This window comes from Octopus bimaculoides, chromosome 8 (assembly GCF_001194135.2).
Source record: "Octopus bimaculoides isolate UCB-OBI-ISO-001 chromosome 8, ASM119413v2, whole genome shotgun sequence".
In the NCBI taxonomy this organism is placed as follows: domain Eukaryota; kingdom Metazoa; phylum Mollusca; class Cephalopoda; order Octopoda; family Octopodidae; genus Octopus; species Octopus bimaculoides.
In genome coordinates this window covers 89,386,994-89,393,435 of record NC_068988.1, presented here as the reverse complement: position 1 = coordinate 89,393,435, position 6,442 = coordinate 89,386,994, and positions in this window count along the sequence as shown.

The window sequence follows — 6,442 nt, the reverse complement described above, 5'->3', positions numbered from 1 at the left end:
CTTATAGCAATATAAAGTAGTAGAGATTATTGCAGTTACACACACACACACACACACACACACACACACACACACACTAACATACATGCTATTATGTGTGTCGTTATATTACATATATGGCATACCTACAGGAGAGCGCCGCACCGAATTTGTTTCTTCCTATGTTTTTGGAAAAATGGTTTATTTTCAAATGAAAAGTTAAACGAGTAAGCTGAAGTGAGATAGGAAAATGACAGCTGACCTCATAATTTCTGAATACGTGGAATATGTGAAACAAAGAAAAAAATGTTGGAATGAAATGTAAGTTACGGTTTATATTGTGAAGGAATGCAGTGAAAAAAGAAAAAAAACTGATCTTCTACATATGTAAATATAGAACAATGTAAAAGAATACTCCTCAAATCGTGCAAACGTGCCCTGGAAAAACCACTACAGATACTCTTCTAGAGTTTTCTTGTTAATGGAAAGCTGCCTAGCAAACTGAAGGAGGGAATAATATGCCCAAACCATAAAAGATGAAGAAGTGTAGATGCCAAAAAATATAGGACTGTCTTTCTTACTTCATACCTCATCAAAGTCATGGAAAGAATAGTTATAGGGAAACTAATTGCATTGCTTGAAGAAAACGACTTGCTGAGTGATACCCACCATAGTTTCCGACCAGGTAGGAGCTGCCTGACACAGTGCCTCCAGCACTATGACTAGGTGTTGAAGCAGTTAATCGACAACTCAGATATGCACGTAATATACCTTGACTTTGCAAAGTCTTTTGATAAAGTTGATCAGATTGTCTTTGCACAGGGGCCAGCCATATTCCCGTCTTCGCTGTGAACAGGATTTAATCTTCTCAATTCGTTACTTTGCACCACATGGGCTGAACTCTCCTTCACTCTTCATCTAACACCCCACCTCTCTCCTCTTTTCCTCTCACATCTATTTCCTCCTTTCACTCCCACCCACCTCTCCTCTCTTGCTCTGACACCCCTACTTCCTCAATTCACTCCTACCCACCTTCTCCCTTCTCCCTCTCCCGTCATCGTCACCCCTCCATCGTTACCTCACCCCTACATATGCACACACGCACACGTCAAGGTCACCAGCCCTTATCCACACGCACATACACGCTCTCACATACACGCTCTCATATACACTCGCACGCGCACATTCGTTTTGGGATCATCACAACTTTCTTTATCTCCCCTTCGTCCTAGCTCTCCTGTCTGGTCACCTCTGTCCGGCATTCGCCTTGATTTATCGCTTGCCACTAAACCTGTTTTATTTTCTCGCTCTGCGTATTTCTGTGTTCCTTTCTGTTGAAAAACGTAGGCTTGAACCGTAAAAAACCCTCACTTCCCGAGCGTTAAGCTAATACATCTGGTTATTGTGTACACACCCGTTTTGGTCTTTGTTTTTTTTTTGTAAATTCCAACTATATATATATATATATATATGTATGCATATGCCTACGTGTTTCTTCATACGCATGCGTGTGTGTGTGTGTGTGTGTGAAAGTGTGTTTGCGTGTGTGCGAGTATGTGTGCGTATGTGCATGTGTGTGTGAGTACGTGTGCGTGTGTGAGTGTGTTTGTGTGTGTATACAAGCACACGCACAGCCGCTTGACATGGAAATATACGTGATAGTGAACTTGAATCCCGTAATATAAGTTTGGGATTGATGAACATCTCGTTGTTGTGCGAACACTTGCAAATAGGAGGGAGAGTTAGACCAGTCATATGTCGTAACGTTGACCTCTGATACTCCACTGCCTTGCTATTATATAAATCAGTGGTGTCAAAAGCTATGGTATGAACTGATGAGTAACGACCGAGCTATTGTATTTAATTTTAAGGTATTTCATTCGAAAGAGGGATCCTTAACAGCCGCTCTAAGATTGAAAGAGCGATCAGTTACCAAGTTTCGCCTTCGTTACTGAATGTATCTCACTCACAATGAATGTGATGATACAGGAAAATTCCAACACTCGAGGCCAGTATAATACCTTCTAATAAAGTTATCTTCCCCTGTAATGTAGATCGTGTCACTTGGGAATCGTTCTCACATCGGTTGTCGGTAAATCATGATTCGTAGAATTACCTTGAGAGGAATTTTAAGCTATCACATATACGTCATATTATTCTCTTTTAACATAGTAGACTGCAATTTGTGAAAAGTTCGCACTTTGTCAAAAGTTGCTTCATATTTTCAAGCTGATCACTAACACCTACACGTAAAGATACACACAGAGAAAATCACATAAACATATATGCATATATATAATATGGTTACCGCACCTACTTATTTAGCTATCTATCAAGCTACCTACGTAACAATATACGTACCTATCCACATACGCACATACATACATACGCATATATATATATACATACATAAATGCACACCTAAATACATACATGCATACATACATACATACAAAAATATCCTTTCTTTGACTATACACTCGCCGACAGTCTTTGTAAGCAAGCATTGACGACAGTAAAGTTTTAGACGACAGTTTTATTTTTCTCAAAATTGATCTAACTTATCAATCTTTCAACGTCTTACGTCTGAGCGTAATTTTCGAGATTTTACAACATTCTACCTTTTCAGAACGAAACTATGGTTTCTTCATCTTAATGCACACATATACTATGGCTTCATCTCTATCAGAAAAGGATGGTATTTTCACCCCACCCACACACTTAACAATTATACACTCAAGATAAAGCGTCTGGAATTACTACACCGTGTCTTATTCCTCAATTTATTCATTCAGGTTGCTTCTTGCGCGTGTATACATACATACATACATACATACATACATATATATATATATATGTGTGTGTGTGTGTGTGTGTGTGTGTGTGTGTGTGTGTGTGTGTGTGTGTGTGTGTGTGTGTGTGTGTGTGTGTGTGTGTGTATCACAAATATCCCAAGAATTATCTAGATAAGAACAAGAATGACAGTATTACTAATCCCGCATCATTTAGTGAATTACAAAACCCTGACACAGAAGTTAATTCTGTCAATAATATTCATCACTAAAACATTACCAAAAAAACAAAAATCCTACAACAAAAATAAACATCATAATAATAAACTCTATAAATTAGACCACAATAACCATAATAAACTCTCTATTAGAACTGTTAATATTAATATTCCCTACCCACAAATCACTAAATCCACTATTATTAATAAGAAAACTGAAACTAAGTATACAGACAACAAATACCGAAAACAAATAACCATCGATAGAAATAAGAACATGAAAAATCCAACCTATATCTTATCCTCCTTATAAGTCACATTACATAACTAATATAATCAAAGTTAGGGGTTATAATACGAAAGAAAAAAGAATCCTATACCTTATTTTCGAATGGTACACCCACAAAATTCAAATATCTACGACTAACAATAACAACAATAATATCATTTAGATAATAATTCCTTTTGCTAAACATTTAAAATTTAATTTTATTAAATCAATTAGAAACTTTATTAAAATAAATTGATCAGATTTGGATTTTTAGTATCTCTAAACCTATTTAGGATCATCTCTTCATTCAACAATAGGAAACTAAACCAAGTCTACAATAGGTCTCCTTCTAACTCTAATAATTCCGATAATTCCTTTTTTAATAATAATAATTGTCAAAATTACACATTCTCAATTACCCTTAATACATTGTTGGCACTCCGTCGCTTACGACGACGAGGGTTCCAGTTGATCCAATCACCGGAACAGCCTGCTCGTGAAATTAATGTGTAAGTGGCTGAGCACTCCACAGACGCGTGTACCCTTAACGTAGTTCTGAGGGATATTCAGCGTGACACAGTTTGACAAGGCTGACCCTTTGAATTACAGGCACAACAGAAAAAAGGAAGTAAGAGTGAGAGAAAGTTGTGGTGAAAGAGTACAGCAGGGTCCGCCACCATCCCCTGCCGGAGCCTCGTGGTTTTTTCGCTTAATAATCACTCACAACGCCTTGTCTGGGAATCGAAACCGCGATCCTGTGACCGCGAGCCCGCTGCCCTAAGCACTGGGCCATTGCGCCTCCACCCTTAATACATATAGACATAACAATAGAGTATCAAATAATTGTTCTGATTGTAATTGTATAAACCCACATACGAGGGAGGCAAAGGGTAACTGTAGAATACCAAGCTACAATTATTACCCATAACTTGTCTAAATTCACGTACATTAGATGTTCTCAAAACCCTTTAAAATTCTGATTAAATGACCATAAATCATCCTTCAATTACCCAATAAAGAAAATAGTATAAATCTATCTAAAAAGGCAACTGAAAAGAAGTAACACTGATAAACTCGATTTCTTAGAAAATTTTCTCCCAGCTCCTTCTTATAGGCATAATAACAGGATTTGTTATTTATGCTTAGATGTGAGTTACAATATTATGAAAATGGATAATTGTCTTTTAAATTCGAGAGATGAAAAAGCATCCTTGTAAACATATGTCAAAATTCCTTTTTCGTAACCTCAAATAATTCTCTCCACCCCATTTCCTCTAACGTTTTTATAACTTTTTTCTTATTCTTACTCCGCCATATAATTTAGTTCTTTGCATAATACGTCTCCCTATAATATTACCACCTTTATATTAGAGTTATATCCTTAATTCTCTCTATTTTATCCATCTTACATTACCTGGTTATTCATATGCCATTCCAACCCCACCCACTTATATTATATGACCCTTTCATATTTTTATCATCAATTGTGAAACCAATACCATATATTCATATATCTCTCCCTTTTACTCAATACATTTTTTAGACTAATTTTTTGATCACCACTTAAAATATATACACATATATATACACATTTATTGTTTGTTATATATTGTGTGTATTGTTTTATATGTACTTAAATACACATCTCTCACCTATTATAAATATTACTACTTATATTATTACTATTATCATAATCAACTATTGCCAATATATTTGTTTGTTTATCCTTTATCTTTTTCTATTGATATAAAAATACATTCTTTAATAACATTTTTAGGTGTATACTTTTTAACCCAAACTTTATCTTTGCTATTTTTATTTTCCTTTATTCTTGTCACCCTTCTTACTATTTCTATTCTTCCTTCTTCTTTATCTTCTTTCTTTCACATTTTCTTTTCCTTTTTTTTTATATAATTTGTATTGTTTTCACTTATGCCCACCTATGTCCACATATGTGTGTGTTTGTATATGTTCATGTATGTATGTGTATGAGTATATATTTCTGTACATATACATACACCTACATATGCCCACATTTGTGTAATTCTGTATGTGTGTTGTGTATATACTTGTGTACATATATATGTATACATATATATATATATATATATATATACCTACATATGCCTACATGTGTCTATGAGCGTGGTGAATATGTAATTATTGGTGTACGTGTATATATATATAGATGCATATATGTATGTATATATATATATATGTATATATATGCATGTATATGTATCTATATGTGTGTGTGCATGTGTATGTCTGTATATGTCTACGTACGAGTGTATATATGCCTGTTTATGTGCAAGTATTTACGAGTGTGTGTATGTAAATGTGTAAATGTACGTATGTGTATTTGTGTATGTGTATGGTTGTGTGTATGCGCATATGCATATATATTTATATATATTGACTTACGTGTATATATATATATATATATATATGTGTTATTTATGTATATATACATATACACGTGTCCGTGAGTATGGATATATGTATGCGTATGTATATGTAAGTGTATAACTATTTGCAATTATCCTTTTTGTATTTTCTCTTATTTTCTCTCAGTTTTTCTTCGTATTTTTTCTCCATTTCTTTTTTTTTAAATTGCAACAGTATCTATAAATGCGAACACAAATCTTAAATAACTAACCTCCCTTATATTAGAGATTTAAACTTGAATTAATTCCGCGCGAATCACCCAAATATAAAAAGACGCTTCTTCAATCACATCCAATTTCCTCATCACGTTACATAAATTAGTAAATTATATATATATATATATATATTGATATAAAGGATAACTAAAGAAAGAAAGAGACTTCGATATTATGTAAATAGAGGAATTTATCTGTAAAAATATGTGACACTTATTCGGTAGCCATGATAGTACTCCGAGTTTCGGATGCCGCGGTGGGAAACCACGCCAACATCTCTTCAGTTATCCGCCCATTGAAAATTCTTGTCCCCCTTTGATTTTTGGAGGAATTTTCAATGGCCGCATAACAGGCGTATGAGTGGCTGTGTGGTAAGTAGCTTGCTAACCAACCACATGGTTCCGGGTTCAGTCCCACTGCGTGGCACCTTGGGCAACTGCCTTCTACTATGGCATCGGGCCGACCAAAGCCTTGTGAGTGGATTTGGTAGACGGAAACTCAAAGAAGCCTGTCGTATAT